The 17,866-nt window shown below is 48.2% G+C and overlaps 1 protein-coding gene across 9 annotated transcripts in view; it reads left to right on the top strand.

Annotated features, from left to right (window-relative positions):
- CHD7 (chromodomain helicase DNA binding protein 7) overlaps nucleotides 1–17,866 on the top strand; it is a 129,873-nt gene that overhangs the window by 1,257 nt on the left and 110,750 nt on the right. For 4 of the 9 annotated variants that reach the window (XM_046925587.1, XM_046925636.1, XM_046925644.1 and 1 more), the window contains exons 1-2: nucleotides 1,123–1,151; nucleotides 2,132–2,235. The exons of 1 other annotated variant lie outside the window; for it this stretch is intronic. The gene's annotated coding sequence lies outside the window, so the exon portion shown is untranslated. Of the gene's footprint in view, nucleotides 1–189; nucleotides 625–1,122; nucleotides 1,152–2,131; nucleotides 2,236–4,475; nucleotides 15,999–17,866 lie in introns of those variants that run through there. 4 more of the 9 variants (NM_001077586.4, XM_046925604.1, XM_046925610.1 and 1 more) reach the window with 4 other exon arrangements.

A 17,866-nucleotide genomic window follows, 5' to 3' on the forward strand; every position in this document is an offset into this window, starting at 1 on the left:
CTTTTTTTTTTTTTTTTTTTTTTCCCCCTTTCCTTTTTCTTTTTTTTTTTCTTTTTTTTTTTTTTGTTGTTGCATAAATTATGCCGGGCGGGGCCGTGACGTCGCTGTGGGGCGGAGCGCGCGGCCGCGCTCGCCCCCGGGGAGGGGGCGGTGTCGGGGGCGCGCCTTGTGGCGGCGGAGGGAGGGGAAGGAGGAGGAGGAGGGGGCGGCCGCGGCAGCCGCCTGGCTGGCTGGTGTCTCGCTCGGCTCGGCTCCTGCGGGCGCGCTCGCTCGCTCGCTCGCTCGCTCGGGAACTATCGGATTAAACTTGAATCGAGTGAAATTACACAAAGGAGCGGAGCGGAGCCGGGACCCGGCGGAGAGCCCGAAACTGCCCGAGCCCCGCGCTGACCCTTCCTCTCTCCCTCCCCTCTCCCTCCCGCCCCGGTCGAGGAGCCCCCTCCTCCCCTCTTAGCCCGGCCCCGGGGCGAGCGAGCAACTCCGTGTGCGTGTGCGAGCTCCGCGCCCCCCCCGGCCGGCGGCACCAACTCCGCGCCGGGTGCCCCCCTCCCGCCCGGCCCTCGGCGGAGGGCAGCGAGCAGCGAGCGGGGGGCGCCGGCCCCCGACGGCCCCGCGGCGGCCCCGGTGAGTGCCCGGGGAGGGGGCGGGCGGGAGGGCGCGGAGCGACGGCGGGGCCGGGGGTGGGCAGGGGGACGCCGCGCGGCCGCGGGCGGGGCCGGGGGGGGGGGGTCCCAGCGGGGCGCTTCCCCCGGTGTAAATGGCTTTTTGTTGTGCTGCGGCCGCCTCGGGGGAGGGGAGGGCAGCGGGGAGCCGGAGCGGCGGCGCCCCTTCCCCTTTCCCTCCCCCCCCCCCCCCCCTTCCCACCCCCTCGCCCCGGTTCCTCTCGTTAAGTTTGCGGGAAAAGTTGAGCGCAAAGTGCTCGGTGGGGGCGGCGGGAGCGCTACCCCCCCCCTCCACCCCCCCAACCCCCCCCCCCCCGCGCTTGACCACGCTGCCGGCGGCACGGGAAGCGCTGTAACAAAGTGAGGGCGCTGCCCTGGCCCGGCCCGGCCCGGCTCGGCCCCGCACATGGGGCTCAGCCCCCAGCGGAGGGAGGCAGGAAGGCGGGCGGAGGGAGGAGGAGGAGGAGGAGGAAGGAGCACGCGGTGCCGGTGCGCGATTGTCCTGCTCCGGTGGCAGGCGGGCAGCGGGGAGGGGGCGGCGGGAAAGAAAGAAGCGCGGGGCTCGGGGGTGGGTGGGGGGGTGTTACCGGAGGCCGCGCTGTGGGGTCGGGGAACGGGGGCGGTGGGGAGCGCGGGGGGAGCGCACGCAGCGGCACCGCCGCCTCCCCGCCGGGAGCCGCCGCACGGCCGTTCTGAGGCGGCGGCGGAGCGGCTGCGTGCGCCTGGAAGTGGGAAGCGGACGGGGCGCGCGTCCGTCCGTGTGTCCGTCCGTGCAGGCAGCGAGCAGCCATCATTCCACCGCGGGCGTGCGGCCCGGTAGCCTTAGGGAAGCGGACGCGCTCCCACGCTGGGACCCCCCCCCCCCCCCCCCCCCCCCGCGACCTTCCCCCCCCTCTCCTTTTCTTTTTAATTTTTGTTTTATTTTTCCCCTTTGTTTATTTTTTATTGTTATTGTCATTTATTTATTTCCTTCCCGGCTCGGTCACTCTCGCCCCCCGGTCCGAAGGAGTTTTTTTTTAAACAGACAATGGACAAAAGAAAAGTAGCAGCGCCCGGGGAGTTCCCTCGGCACCGCCGCGGGGCCGCTGGATGCGCCGCGCAACTCGCCCCGCACTTGCCCACTTTCCGCCTTTGTTTTCGTTTGGGAAAGAGCCGAGCGGTGCCCTCCGACTCCCGAAAAGGGCCATTTTCCATCCGCGGCCGTTCGCCCTTCCGCGGCTTCCCGGCTCGGGGAATATCGGCGTAACCTCAGCGCGATAACTTTGTTTCCGTGCCGATGCGCGCCCCGGTTTTTGTTGCTCCCGTGGCGGCGGGGCTGTGTTTATACGGAAGATGGCTTTCGGGAGAATGTGTTCGCCTCCCCCCCTCTCCTCCCCCCGCCCCCCTTATTTTTCTCTCTCTCGTGCTATACGGGACTGGCGAGGCACAAACAAGTTGAACAAAACATGTTTCTGTTCATTTCCTCACAGATCATCCATTCTAACGACGGCAAAAAAATCTTAATGACTATGACCTTAGCAGCACGGGGAGCTGATTTCCCCCAATTATAAATCCCGTTAGTTTGCGGTAATGTGTGAGTATCAATATATAATTCATACTAAAAGCATGATCCGTAATTATTATTATTATTATTATTATTCTTTTTAATGAAAGTTGAAATCCGTCTTTTCCCAATGAGAATGCCGCATCTGTCGCTCGGAGTGTTTTTGTCTCGCTGTTGCACAACAGAGGCTCTCCAGTCTTTAACCTAAAATGGCAGCTTTAATTTGACTGGGGCCCATTCATTGACAGTGATAATAAAAAGGCTGAAAGCTAAATGTGGCCGGGTGCTGGGGGCACGCCTGCACAGCTCCCTCCATTGCCGGGCGCTGCACGGGGAGCAACTTCACAGCTCTCCTGCTCTGTCCCGAAAGTTTCCAGCGCATCTTTTGTGCTTTTTTTTGGTAATTTGAAAAGAAAGAACGAACAAAAAATCGTGGTGCTGTGCTTACAGCCCCTGCTAGGCACCGGGGTTGCTGACAGACCTGGCAGCGCTCGCGTTGTCAGGGGGCTGCTTCGAGGGCTCTGCCCCTGTAACAGCGGTGGAAAAATTCTCATGATGCCTTCTAACATCAGACGGGGTCTGGAGGACGTCCACCGTTTGTTCCTGGGGTCCGTAACAGGTGATGAGAACAATGACGTGCTCAACACTTTCCCATCTCCGGCTGCTGGAAGTGGGAGCGCTGCCCGTTCCCTCTTGCTGGGGTTACGGCTGTGTGGTGTCCGTGAGCACTTCTCCTCCAGGAGAAACCCACGACCGCCTGGGAGAAGTCGTTGTGTTCCGTATTGGGCACCCTTGGAAGTTTGGAACAGTTGCACAAAACAAAATCTCCCCCGTGGGAGCACTGTAGAATGCCAGAGCCTGGCACTGCGTCTGTCCTGCTCTTCTCTTAACCTAACGGACTTATTTCCAGGATTTTTAAGCTTGTTTCTTTCAATAAGAAATAGATAAAAGATCATTTCGAAAGCTGCACGGCGGAGTGTTAAATGCTCGTGATTGTGAGTTTAACTGAATTAGCGCTTCTCTGATACTAACTGGATAATCGTATTGGACCTAATATCTCACTAAATATTTGGCAGCATCATGATATTTCTTTTATTCTTGTCAGTTCTGGCTGGGCTTTTCAAACTTGCTCAAGTCTGCAATGGTTTCATCGCTTCTTTCATAATTAAGGGAAGTTGTGATGGTGACTGAAGGTCACGCAGCCCTTTTGGGGAAAGTCATAATTTTTAAGGATGCGGTGTTGTAAAAATATTGGCCAGAACGGGATAGAGCAGCACCCAGCGCTCAGAACTGGGCACGCTGGTGGGAGGTGGGTGCTGTAGCATCTTCTCTGAATGTGGTCGATGTGGACGCCGGGGGGGTCCAGGTTCCAGGAGCATCGCAGAGTTCCAGCTCCGTGTAGAGGGCTCAGCCGGGGCTGCTTTGGAGAGCTGTTTACTGTTGGGCACTGAGAAGCTTTTGATTAATGTCTGTGGTATTTCTCATTAACATTCAGATAATACTGGGGCTTGGTGACATGTGGAATGAGCGGAGTGCCAATGAGGGTGGCACAAGCCCAAGGTGGGAGAAGCTTTGCCCAGGTGCTGCACCAGGGCATGACCCTATATCTGGAGGTGGGCCTTGGTGCCAGGGAGCAGCACGGCTTTAAAGCAAGGACAAACAGAACCTCTAGATGTGATTTTATTTTTTTTTCTGCTGAGATGCGAGGCCCAAGTTGCAGAAACTTTGCAGGTTTTCCAGTGCTTCTTAAAACCTTGTGCTGAGGCTCTGCAGATTGCCATATCCTGAGCATCCTGGAGCATCTGGCTGCTTGGTTTTGTTTGGTTTCCAGCGTATGGCGTGGTGCGTAAAGGTCGCTCAGCTGGGAGGAGGGGGAAAAGGAGCTGGGAAGGAAGAGGGCAGAAATAAACACGTGCGTCACCTTAAATTGCGTGCCTTATCTCCGCCCCTTGTTTCCTCTTCATCTTATTTTGATATTAATCCTTGGTTGGAAGGCTTTAAGGGCCTGCTGGGTGGTGTTGGCCATGGGGAATCTGGCGTTATTTGGACCAGGCTGCTGGCACCTGCTTGGTACTCCCTGCTTCCCTAATCCTGACCCCTTTGTGTGTCTGGGGTAAGCAGGTTGCTGAGCACCTGGGTTGGGGTCTGGCTTGCTGGTGCCCATAAGGATTATAAATACCTGTGTCTTATTTTCACGTTCCTTGTCTGCATGAGAAACTAGCAAATTTTGGTAAGCAATTAAACCATCTTTTCTTACAAATGAGTCCTTTGTGCGCAGAATAAGCTTTAGATCTCACTTTTTTTGGTAGGAAAGTTGTTATATTAATGTACTGCATCGATTTAGCTTAGTTGTTAGGACAGACATTAACTTCCTCCCTTCCCATCGTTCCCTATTTATGCAAACGGGTTGTTTGCTCGGTTACAGCCCGCTGGGCTTTGATGGAGGGAAGTCTGGGGTATTGTTTGTGTATGAATGAAAAGGCAGAGGAAAACTCCAGTGCAGTTATTATGATCATTTTAGAACTCTTTCAGAGCACAGAGTAAGGCACGGTGTGCAGAAACATCCCACGTTGTTATTGGGATTCTGCTGGGATGCTGACAAAGAGTTCCCCCCGTTGGTTCCTTCCCATGTCTGGGACTGCTCTCCGTGGCTTCGCTGAGGGCAGCGGCTGTGGAGATACCACCCCGTAGTTCAGCATTAAAAATACTTGGAAGACGAAATCGGAAGACGTGTTAGAAGAAAAAAAAAGAAAGCCTCTGTGACCTGAAGGACACATTCCGAGCGCCTGAATATGACAACAAAGCTCTTAAGGATATTCTTAAGTATACAAAAGCTGATTAGCTGCTAGCTTCCAACGTTGTGACTTTTCGGAGATGTTAACACGCACCTCAGAGGAGCCCGGCCTGCTCTGTGCTGCCAGGCCCTCCTGTGCAGCGACCGCCGCTCCGCGTGCCCTGCTGCTGGGGCAGCTCTGGCCTGAGGAGCACGAAGTGATACTGCTCAATGTAACCATCCTAATCTCAAAGTTAAACTCTGCAGAAGATTGCTAATTGCCACATAAGCCTCCACGTGAGCGTGGTGCCATAGCACGTGACGTTGCAGGCTTATTGGCATATAGGAGCTAACCGGGAGGCCTGGCTGGCGTGGCACAGGGCTCTGTGGTGACCTATATAGCAGTGGGGTGTGGTGCTGCTGGGCTTCCACCAGGCTGCCTGCAACCTGCCTGTGCCATGGGCAGCTGCTGTGACGAGAGGGCCTTGAGGGGAACGGCGGGGAATAAATAAATTGGGGGAATCAGTTGTGTGGAAAAAGTCATTGCAGCCAACGTGTCTGCCTTTTTCCTGATGGTTCTGGGAGGAAAATTAAATTTCACGTTGCAAGGCCTGATTCTAGAGGTTGTTCTGCTTGGGTTCCCCTTGGTCATTGCAGCATGGTGGCTTTGCCTGCCTGGGCAGCAGGCAGCATGCTGGAAGGTCCCGCACCAAATGGTTTCAGAAGCACCTTAATTTTAATGACTTTGAACCACTTAAGCTCTTTGCTTGAGCTTTCTGCTTGCTGCTGTAACTTCAACAGGTCGCTGGCTTCAGAATTTCTTCTTTGTGATTTTGCAGGCCCACCCTGCTGTTTGTCCTGATTTCTATCTACCAAGTCAGCCTCTCTTCTGAAAGCACTTTGTGGAGGTGCACATCAGATGCACAAAGCATCATTTCTTTTAAGTGGGAAAGTCAGTCTTGCTCTGAAATATAAATGTTATTTCTTCGTGTTTCTTCCCCCTATTTGTCCTCAGCTTTCCCATAGACGTTTTCAGCCTGTGCCTTTCCTACCTCCTTTTTAATCTTCTTTCCAACTGATGTTGCTCTTTGTTTGCTTAGCAGAGTTGCGTTTTCCTTGCTAGCTCCAGATTATTAGGACACATTGCAGAATAAACAGCATTTCAGCTCTAATAGGGCTGCTCTTTGCCCGCAGTGCAGGGGATGCTGCTGCCAATATGGAAGGAGCTGGGGAGCTGCTCGAAGCCCCGTGTAGTTCTGTCACTTCAGCTTTTGTGTTTGTGGAAACTGCTTTCTTGCGTTGTTCAGTAGTTACCAGCAGCTGTAAGGTGTGTTCTTGCTCCATGATGTGGGATGTGTGTGGGTGAGAAGCCTGATCCTCTCACCCGTTCTGTGTGCCAGATAACCCCAAAGCTATAGGCTAACCCCATCCAAATAGTGAAACCTGGAGTGTGTGGAGGAGCACAGGGGGCTGGGCACTGCTCAGAGCAGCACGGGACATTTGGAGTGCAGAGACTGCGATGGTGTAAAGTAGATCTGAACCTGGAGCAAGTCGAGACTTAGTAAAGGCACATTTTTGTCCTGAATCTCTGTATAGGAAGCCTATAGGTTGATTTTTCGGAGAGTGATCAGCATTTGCTAAATATGTAGGTTCTAGGTGCTGAGGAGCAGTGGTCGTTCTTTAAGAGAGAACTGAAGGGAAACAGAAGGAAATCTGTAATTTTAGAAGTTCAGAGATCAGAGTCAGGAGAAAAAGAGGAGAAAAGGTTTTCCTCAGAGAAAGCGTTGGGGCAGTGCTGTCCCGGTGGGATGTGGAACAAACCCCTGCGGGACAGGAACGGGAAACTCAGTTCAGGATTTCAGCTCTGACAACTTGTGTGGGCTGGTGAGCGGGGAGGCCGTGCCGGTGGTGACGTACTGTATCAGCATATTCCTTGCTTAGAGAGCTGCTGAGATAGAAATCCAAGGCTGAAATGCTACTTGTCAGCTTGGACTGTAGAGAGCAGCAGTTTAGTATTTAATCTTAGAGTTGGAAATAAGACAACCTGAAAGGATATCTGACTTTGTTTTTAATGCTCGATACAAGGAGGATTAAGGAAAGGAAGGTAATGGTGAGGCTAACAGATGTTCAAAAAACGCTCTGATAAGGCTGAGATGGCATTGCGTGTAGGTGAGAGACTGGTAAGTTTCAGGGATGCATCTTAATGAGTAGTTGGGGTGTGCTGGTTTTCAGAACCTTGTACCTATGTATTACTGGATAGGAGAGCATCTCTCAAGTCCAGAAATCCGGTGTTCCTGGTAACCCGAGTCTTTTAGTTTCATATTTGCATGTATGGTGTTTATATGGGATCAGAAATAGCTCCGTAACTCTGGTTATTAGGTTGAAGCAAGGTGTTAGCTGATGTTCTGATGGACCGCCTTCACACATCTAGGTGCAAGTCCTGTGGCTTTTTGAGGCTGTGCTCTGAGTTCTGTTACCTTGGGTCTGCAGCAGCTGCTTGTTGATGCTGCTGTTTGCTGCCAGGCAGAAGGCAGACAGGTCCTTGTCTCTGGTTGTAGACTTGGGAGGTGCTTGGGCTGTGCTGCGAGCTCCTGGGAACAGTTCAGGTCCAGATTTCTGGTAGAGGTCACAGGGAGGTATGACAGGATGGCCTCAGCGCAGGCCGTGCCATTTGAGCCACCACTTACCTGAGCGCAGAGGTCCCTTGAGCTCCAGTGAGGGGACTCCTGTTACAGTGTAATTCTTGCCTTGAGTTGTTCTAACCATGAAGAATTAAACTGAGAGCTTACAGCAAGCAATTTAATCTCTTGATTTAGGAAGGAATCATTCAGGAAGTGAGTTAAATAGGGGCTTCTTACATGCCTGAGGAGGTAAGTCTGGGAAAGACCTGCTAAGTAATTCACTGTATTTATCGGTGCTGTTATGAGGTGTCTGCCACGCTTTGCATTTGCTTAGCTCTGTGAATGGGGTGCAGCCTTACTCATCCCTGCTTTCATCATCCTTTCTTGGGAGGGGAAGTGAACAAGCAGGCTTCAGCCTCAAGCAAGGGGGAAGTGATCTCTGCAGAGGTGTGCTTTGTTGTGGGCCGTTTGTTTGTACAGAAGTAAGAACAGGCGGCCATGCAATTCCCTAATTCCATCCTATCTTCAGGGAGGTTACTGGAAAACTGGCATCACCTTCACTTGCCCTTCAGCTGTACTACAGTTCTGCAGCAATGGTCAGCCCCAAGCAGCTCTTAGGGATTGCACCTACCTTATTTCAGTCAGCTTTGTGGCAGCTGTGCAGGGGAAAACGAGATGTTTGGCAGAATGGGTTGAGGGCAGTGCAGGAGCAGTTCCCAGCCTGGCTCTGATCGTTGGTGTAGCAGATGACTGTCTTAGAAGTCACGCATGTGAGATGTTGCATTGAAGCTTAAGAAAAGAAAAGTGGAAGGGGGGGAAGTGGTTTGTGCCTTTTCACTTAATCATGGTTAGGTTTAAAGAAGTGCTGTGTTTAAGGTGACCGAGTTCTGAAACGACTCCTTCTCAAGGAAATAAGCGGACGCCTCGTGTCCGCGCTCTCCCTGCAGCCACCACCAAACGATTGCTTGGCTTTGGGGTACTGAAAACGACCACCTCAGCTCCCAAAGATGGCAGATGGAGGGTGCTGCTCCCACCTCTCTTCTCAGAAGAAACTCCCCTACCACAGCAGGGATGTTCTAATCCCTTTTCCTGGGGCATTTTTCTCCTTTCACCACACTCTGCCTCTGAGGAAATAAGACCGGGCTGCCTGCCTCTCTGGATGGAGTGGCCAACCCCTCGTCCCTGCTGAGGTTGGTGTGGGGTTGGGGTGCTGTGACTGATGAATGTACGGCACGGGCAAGGCAGGCACGGAAAGGAGATCAGTGCTTCTTCCTGTGGGTTGACTGCTCCGAAAACTTGGTGGCATGTAGTGGAACACCTTGTTGGCTGGACTGCCTCTCTCAAGGCTTTTTTTCCCCCCAGGATTTTAAGGAAACAGGGATGCCAGCCTTCTGTAACAGGTTTGCTTGGGTCCTGGTGGCAGCCCCTGAAGAAAAGACCAAGTTCTCGCTGTTTTCTCCTTACGAAAAATTCTTGTAGCTTTTCTCTGTCTTTTTTGAGATTGTTGGTCACTTTCCAGTGGCTTTTTTTAAAACTGGAGTTGAATCTCCACAGCTTTCTTCACCATTTCTCCTCTGAGTTATGCTCATCCTCATCTTTTATCTCTGTGAGAGCACATTTTTTTCTGCTGGAGCGTTGTATGTAAACCTGTATAGGGAATATATATATTATAGTTCTTGTACAATGAATTATTTGGTAGCTCTTAGGACAGCTGGGAGGTATTGAGTGTCGCCTTGCGGTCCATCTAATCGCGTATAAGTCAGGGTGTGAGTTGGGGAACGCAGTGAGCTAATTTAGCAGGACATTGTTCTGCGAGGAGAAGTTTCCACTCTGCCTTTGTCCCCCTGCACCCTTCTTCCCAGGCGCCCAGCTCTATAGCAGCTGCGCTCGTCAGGTCCTTCTGGGAACCACTTTAGCTCACTGAAATGGCAGAAAAATAACCCAGGAAAATGGAGAGCAGTTTGCTGTTGTAATGAATCAAACTGGCTCATAAAAGGATCTGATGAACACCAGAGCTGGTACTAAGGACGAGGGGGGCCCGTGGCTTGGAGAGCAGCAAGCCCTTTTCATCTTTTCATTTTGGTGGCAGTGAGCAAGTGGATGGATCAGTTGCCTGGGAACCTTCCTGGGCGTAACAGTGATGGAATAATCATTTGCGAAGCAAAGGACACCGAAAGGAAAATGTGCTGGCTTGAGTTCAAACGGATATTGAAATTTGTTTATTCTAGCAATGGTATGGACTGCGCGCTCTAAACCGTTTGTTAGAATTAATAAACTACTGTCCAGAAGTCAATTTTCCTTTTGAGGTAGAAGAACAAAAGCCGAGGAGATTTACTGAGGTATAAACGGCTCGTTGGAGATCTCTCGCTTGGAGCATTTCATCTTCAAAACACTTGATTCAGAAGAAAGTGCATTGTTCTGTGTGTTCTCATTTGGTGTTGTTTTTGTGTGCGTGTGATTCTCTGTGGCAAGCTTGAAGTTCTCCATTAGGTTCATAAACCTCCGGAGCCAAATTGTATGTCTCAGATTTTATCAAATCAATGTTGAACTCAGAAGGTTTGGTTACTCGGAACGTTCTCCCAAGTACCTGGACTGTTCTTACACTGGTTTGAGGTAGTGTGAGATTTCTTGGTCTTCAGAGATGGCAAAGACTGTGCTGTTCTGATGGTGATCTGAAGCTTTCCCACAGTGAAGTGAACATGTGATTAATTGCAATCGCATTGCTCTTAGTTGTTTGAAATGGGTGAAAAATATATTGTGAGTAAAATAGTGTGCTGCTTGGGTACTTGTTTCACAGTGCTTCTGCTGCCCTTTGGGGGGACAAACGGGCATTTGACGTTGCATAGCTCTCATGGGGAGCGGGCATATCCCAGAAAGTGGGCAGCTCTGTCTCAGGAGCTCATGCTCGGGCTTCCTAACAACTTTAAGTGACTTTCAGAGCAGCAGGAATACATGAGGAGAAGCTGTTTGCTTCTGAAGAGCCACGGTTCTTTTGCAGTTATTTGTGTAAACTGCCTGCTGTATGACGGAGAGGTACCACTCAGGTGAAAGAGTGGATTCTCCTTTCCATTTTTCTCAAAATACAGACAACTGGGTGTGCTTTAGTGGAAGGAGAACGCTTACCATATTACTCCATAGGAAGAAATGTGGTGCCTTGTAGATGGATCCTTTTTGCACATTTTAAACCTGAAAGCCCCTTCAGGAGCTGTGGGGATGGCAGGAGAGCAGCAGAGGGGACTTGCAAGCTGCGACCTCAGGATGCTGCACACTGCTTTTGGGGAAAGCTCTGAGGAGTGGCGGTTCTGACTCACGTTGTGTGTGTTCAGGGCAAATACTGTAGTTACTAAAAGCAGCTTGTTTACTTTAGGAGTTGCATGTGCTAGCTCTAATGGGCTTCAGGAAGCCCAAAGCACAGCTGTAAAACATCTGTCTCTGGGACCAGGTTTTGTCTGTCTGATGAATTTTTGTCCCGCATTTCATGTTCAGATTTAAAAAAGATACATTTTTTTTTCCCCAGTAGGACAGTTCTTAGCCTTCCTGCTTGAGGGCTGGGTTACACTTGAAAAGCTATCATGCTGTTGTCCTGAACGCAGAACTTAAAATAGTGACTCGGTATTAACTTAACTCCACTTCCTCTTTAATCCGATCATCTTGCTTGCTATATGACCTTATAACACCTTAATTTAAAGGCTGCTTATTCCAGTGGATTAAATTTGGAGGTGTCTGGAGTGGTGGGCATTGCTACAGGAAGTGCTTAAGAGGAACTGAAGAACCATGTAGCCTCAAAAAGCCCCAGAAACGGAGGAGGCGGTATTTTCCTACTCGCTGATGCTGACAGTGGATGGATGTTGCTGCTGTATGGTCTGTGCAGCAGCATGGGACTTATTTAAGGCTGGGGGAGTTATGAGGATATGGTTCTTCCGTGCTCCGGGTACAAGTACATTCATTTCTAATGAGTGAATTTGACACTCTTTGCCAGATGTGGCAACATACCTGCTCAGCACTTGCCCCTGCGGATGCTTGGGTGGCTTTTCTTCTTTTCCTTGCATTTAGTGCTGGTGGGCTCTGCAGGCAGCTGTGAGCCAGGGACTCCAGTGCTGCTCCCGACAGGTATGTTGGGCTTGTAGTGATGCCTTTCGAGGTCTGTCATGCTGGGCTTGGTAATAGTTGCTGTGTACGCACCAGCTCTCATCACGTGATTGTGGTTATTTACACAGTGTTAATTTTATCTTGATGCTGCTCTTGTGAGGCAGGTGAAGACTATCCTTAAGAGCAGAGCTGGTCTTGTATTGAGCACTTTTGGAAATCCATTGTAAAGTTTAGAAGTGGAAGGAGTGTGGCTTCTATCACACACTATGTTATTAGCCATTTTGTCTCATGTTTTCTGTGAGGCTTTTCTTCCATCTCAAGTCAAGCCTTGACTAAACCAAACAGAAATCAACCAATCTCTTTGAGCATCTGCGTGTTGGGTGTGATCTGAATATGGGGCTTATGGTCACTTTTCACGTACTTGTGAAACCCTTGTTTATTATGAGCCTTGGAAAAATCAACCACTGGCTCGTGCTGCCTCGTGTTGGGTGGAGGCTTAGCAGAAGGCTTGTTATTCTGTATGGGGCACACACTGCTGCACTTCTTCCTGCAGTGGCAAAGGCTGGAAGCTGTGGAGAGGCACGGCCCTTAAGGGCTTGTTGCAGCGATGGCTGCATCTTCTGCACTTCTTGAGGGGAAAATCCACGTCGCAGGTTTAGAACGGTGAGCACAGTTCCTGCTTAATAGGTAACAGGTTTTGTTTTCAGCAGCTAAGGTGTTGCACAATGACTCGTGGCTTGGAGCTGAAGATTGAATTCAGTCTTCCAGTAATTCCTTTAAGTGCTTAACCTAAATATGTTGTACTTATTTTAAGTACCTTTTTATAAGGGTAGTAAAACTTCAAGCCAGTGCTTTGACTTGATATTATCTCTTCCAGCTGCTGTTTAAAACAGGAAAAAAGTGTGAACATTTTAATTTTTCTTAGCACTTGCTTTGATTCTTTTTTTTCTTATTGGAATAGTCTTTAATGCAAAGAAGAAATGGTAGCATTTCAGCATAGTCTGATACTCATTATTTTGGGTGTCCTTGTCTCATTCCCGCTGTGTGCTCCCAAACGTTGTGATCACACTTAGGTGGTGACAACAGGCACTGAAATGCAGTTTCTTTGCGTGAGGAAAGCAAAATGATATACTGAAAGTTGCGTATTACCGAAGTGGCATGTTTGTCAAGAGCTACGTTAGTTGTGTTACAGTCTTGCTCTTTTAGTGGCAGAGTGGCCGCCCCATGGATCTGCATTATCCCCAGCCCTGCCTGGCAGTGCCCTGGTGGAGGCTGTCCAGGAGCACAGTGAGCTCCTCACCCTCTGCAACTTTGCAGCTCAGAATTTCCTTGGAAAAAGTGATGGGTAACACTCAATGAATTTTTCTTGCATGAATTTGTCCGGTCCTTTCTCAGTCTATGTAAACTCTTAGCTTCCATTGGGACTGCGGCAATGAATTCTGCAGCTTAAGTACACATTGTATGAAGAACTGTTTCCTTTTATTTGTTTTATTTTGAACCTACCACCTGCTAGTTTTGTTTGATGTTCTCCAGTTTCCTTGTTAAGTCAGAGGGAACAATGGCTCCCTACTTACCTGCCTGTGCTGCTGGTGGTTCTGTAGGCTCTCTCTGGTTCTCTCCTCAGTTGTCCTTTATGTGGGCTGGAGGCTCTGGAGGGTATTCAGTGCCCATCACTCTACTGTGGTCCTTCAGGCATTTTACTCCTGAAGTGGACCTGCAGGAGGATATGGGTATTCCACAGACTTGTGCAGCAACTTCAACGACCAACTCTGCTACAGTTGTTTATTTCTATTTTTATTCTTATTTTTCCTGGACTACTCATAGCATTTAGTATTCTTAGAGTACAGCTTAGTCTGTTGACAGATGGTGCCTTCCTAGATCCATCTCTTCTAGCCCCCAAATCTCCTTGAGAATGAGGCAGTGGAGCCAAAGCTCAGGAAGATGTACGTGAAGCAGTCAGGCTGCTTTTTTTCAGGTGTGTAGCATTCTGTTTACCCACGCTGACTCTCATCACCATTTTCTTTCACCTTTGCTGGGTATGATGATCTGCCACTTCCTGCTTTTGATTTTCACTTTTAGCAACATGAACTCTTTGCTGTTACCAGCAAAGTTACTTTAAGGCTCGCCTCCTGTTGATCATTTACGTGTTTGCTAAACAACACAAGTCTTGTCGTAGACCTGAGAATGCTCAGCTGACCTTTCCTAACACTTTTCTCCTGTTTAGAGCTGCCTGCTTACCCATGTGCACACCTTCCCTCTTTTGCAGTTGTGATGTAGTTTAAGAACCTGTGGCGGAGGACCTTTGGTCAGAAGTTGAGATATATTTTGAACATACAAGTCAGCTCAGACTTCGACCTCTTATCAATTGCTTCAAAGAATTAGTATGTAGTAGTAGCACAGGGCTTTTCTATAGGAGGGCACCAACATCGCTTCTGCGGTCTGTATTTATCCATGTTCCCATGGAAGTTGCTTCTTGCGTCTTCTCCATATTCACCCCACTGAGAAGCTGGACTCGCTGGCAAGCGGTTCTTAACAGCCTGAATGTGTGACTGCCTTTCAGGACATGAAGGCAGTATTTGACACCAATGGTATGGTGAATAGATAAGCTGTTTTATCCTTGAGCTTGTCAGAACTCTTGGCTGAGTACCATCTTGTTTTGGGAACTTGTTACTGTTTGCTTTAGCTTGACCCAAAACTACCTCTGAGGCTTTCTGCGAGGAGAAATTCCAAGAAAAGCTTCCCTTGGCTCCTCCAGTGACAGTGAGTGCAAAAAAACCCCTTTGTTTTCTTAGAGTATTTTATATCATGGCTGTGTGTTAGCCCAGTGGGTTTTCTAGGAGGCCTCATGTATGTGGGCTGTGTGAAATGATCTCTTATTGCTTTGCCCTTTTGCACGCGTGCTTTTTGTTTACATTTTTACTTGCTAGTTCTTTTCTTTATTAATTCTCTCTTCGTGAAGGATGTTATTTCTTGTGTTAATTTCCCCTGCTTCTGGTTTACCTTTGAATTTTTTTTGCTCCGGGTTTTTTTTCTGCTCTATTTTTTGTCTGTCCTTTGCAACCATTTTGTCCAAGTGTCTCATTTTGGTTCTCTTACCAAGCTTCCTCATTTTTCATACTTATTTTTTCAAAGTAAGCCCTCCAATAATATATTTTGGTGGTTGCTGCTTTTTAGAAATGTTAAGCTTAAGTGTATTTAATGAACTTCGTTAGCAGTAGCTGTTATGCTATAGTCAAGTCAAATGTGACGTGGACAGATGTGAATGTAATGTAATTTGTTGGATGTTGAAATAGTCCATAATCTTGTTAAAATGCAACAGCGTAGCACTGTGTGCTTCACCATAACTTCAGAGAAGTGTTGGAGAAGTATGGTTGTTCAATTTGTTTTTATAACCGTTTTGTTCTTGCCAGCAAATCGGTTACCTTGCCAGCCTGTACAAGTAGCATGGAAACCTGAATTGAATGCCATGGATTTAAGAATGAGACAAAGTATGTGACTGTGTCCTTTGATAATTCCCCATCAATTGTAAATTGATGCATTTGTCCAAATATGCAGTATAAAACAGCATTACAATCTAGCTGTAGTTATCATGGGACCCATAACTTTGATTTTTCTTCTTCTTTGCTTCCTATGTGAAAACCTCTAGTGTAGTATAGTATTTAATTGTTTAGCACTGAGGTCTCTCTGTTTTATCATAGTATGCGACATGTTACAGTACCACTCTGTATAAAAACCTTTGGTGCTTGAAGCTGTGGTGGAACAGTAAGAGTTTATTCGTGTGTGGATGTGACTGCTGCATTCAAGAAAAGTTTGCAGAAAGAATATCTTCTTTGTGGAGGCCTTTGAGGATTATGCTGCTTTGCTTAGCTGACATCCACTTGAGAAGTTGTAGGATCAAACCAAAAACATGAAGTTATGAGCATTTACTGTTCGTTTGTGTTTTGTGTGATAATTTCTGTTAGAGAAAAGGCTATCTTGAAAGTTACTTCGACTTCCAAAGTGGTTTCCAATAGATATGCATGCAGTATTTCTGCATAAGCAACGGAATGTTGGGAGTTTTGCTCTGAAGTAATGGAAAAAAGTCGGTTCTGCAGAGATCATGAGCTGTTTGGGACTGCTTATGCATGAAGGTGGACTCAGTGATTTTGTGGAGAAGGAGCAGTTGGTTCAAAATGGATGCCCTGCGAGGTGGCAACTGTGAGTTCACAGAAGTTAACAAAGAAGTGGAATTTTTAGAGAGGGCTTATAGAATTCTTCTGGCTCTTCCTGCCAAGGACACAGGTGTCATGAAGGGCTTGTGCTCATTCCAGGTGTTGAGGAGTTATGGTTGTACTTTGATAAGTTAATTTTTAAGCTTTCTCATGAAACCTCCTTCAGCTCCTAGGTAGCCTGCTATATGTATAAAATACGCTCATTGGCTGGTTTTGTTTAATTGCTAAGTGAAGTTGAAATGAATGTGCTTGTAGGGCTGCTGGATTTGTTGAGGGGAAGCAGGAAATAAATTCTATACAGTACAGGTTTTTGGTTTACGAAATAACTTAAAAGAATTTTAGAATGGGGTTGCTCTGTGGTTAAAATAATGCCAGCAAAGCACCTGGCGTCTGATGGCAGAATGTAGGCTGACAGCACGATTTGAAGTAACAGGGGTTGAAATGAATCCAGCCAAGTCACGACTGGAAACAGTGGGTTGTGAGATGATGTTTAATGGGGGAAGCAATGATGGGCGTTCTTGATGGGGTTTTTTTTGTATCTCTCCAAAAACCAATGCATTTTGAGCTCTTCCTCCTAAGCAACCTTCATGAGTAGAAGGGAAATCTGAAATTTGTTTGTCCGAAAGCTGCGTGGTTGTTCCACATTAGTGCAGTGCAGCCCTGCTAGTGGAAGATCACAAGCTATCAGTCACCCATTGCCCACATTTAAGTGGAATCAGGGCCTTTATGAGCTGATTTATTAGAAGACGCTGCTTACAGGCTTGTTTAAAAGTGGCAGAAGCAAATTTGATAAGAAAAAAATGACATGACAGTTCAAGGAGATTTCGTCATGGTCTATGAATAGCTGATAAACAAAACGAGGTGCTGCAGCGCTGTCATTTCCTCCACTCACCTCCCCGTCCCCATCCCCCCACACACATGGGATTTTGAAAGTGGCACTGGGAGGAGGAAGTCGCTCTTAATCTGATAGCATGAGCAAGGCTATGGATTGCAGGTATCTGCTGCTGCTTCTGTGGTGCTTGTTCAAGGCACGTGTATGGCTTTTGTTTGCTCCTGCCATCAATAGGGCAATCTCTTTTGGGGCTGGCAACAAGCTTTTAGTAGGCTGTGCTCCGTCGGGTATGTTCCTAACAAAGTAGCTGGGTGGCAATTACTCATTGAATTGTAACTCTGAATCGCTGAGGCAGTTGGATGGTCAGTTGCTTTATTCTTAACTATGTCAGAAGTTTAGCTTCATAAGGGCGAATTATGAATCAGGGATCAAACTAAAAGGCAGGAGAACCTTTCTGTGGGACAGAGAAGTCTTCCTGCTAAGTTTGGTGGTGTTAGCGTGTCATCTCATTCTTAATCAAAAAGATGTATGTGGCAATGGGTGGTATGAAATCGCATGCTGTAAGTTTCATATTCCTGCATTAGAGGATTGCAGAGCAGTTACATGATGGTGCAACAGCATCCCAGTGTTGGCTTTGTTGTAGGATAAAATCAACACCGACTCTTTGACAACAAATTGTCAATTTTCCTTGCTTTTTTCATAGGTTTAAATGCACATTTGTTCCTTTTGGTGTACCCTGAATCTTAATGGGGCGCAGAGCTTTTCTGAGTCACTAAAACAACAAGCTTTTGGAAATTTGGAGTAGAAAGTATTTTGAAATGTTCATGGAGGCTGAATATCCTACAGTGCTTCTCGTGCCTCCTTTCCCCCCATATAATTATCGATATGAGTCAAGCAGGCATATGTGATTGGAGCGTGAATTGATTTACATTTGCCCATCACTCAGCCTCATTTTCTTATTAACGGGATAGGTGAGGATTAGTGAAAGGACACAGATAATTTGTTCCTATATAGGCATGGTTTCTCATGGTTGAGAAAGCTGCTGTTCCTCTCTTCTTCCCCTTCCCCCTTTTTACACCTAGAAAAGAAATAGCCAAGGTACTACTTAAGCATTTTTAGCTGGCGGAGCAGAATA

This window comes from Gallus gallus, chromosome 2, assembly GCF_016699485.2.
Source record: "Gallus gallus isolate bGalGal1 chromosome 2, bGalGal1.mat.broiler.GRCg7b, whole genome shotgun sequence".
Classification (NCBI taxonomy): Eukaryota; Metazoa; Chordata; class Aves; order Galliformes; family Phasianidae; genus Gallus; species Gallus gallus.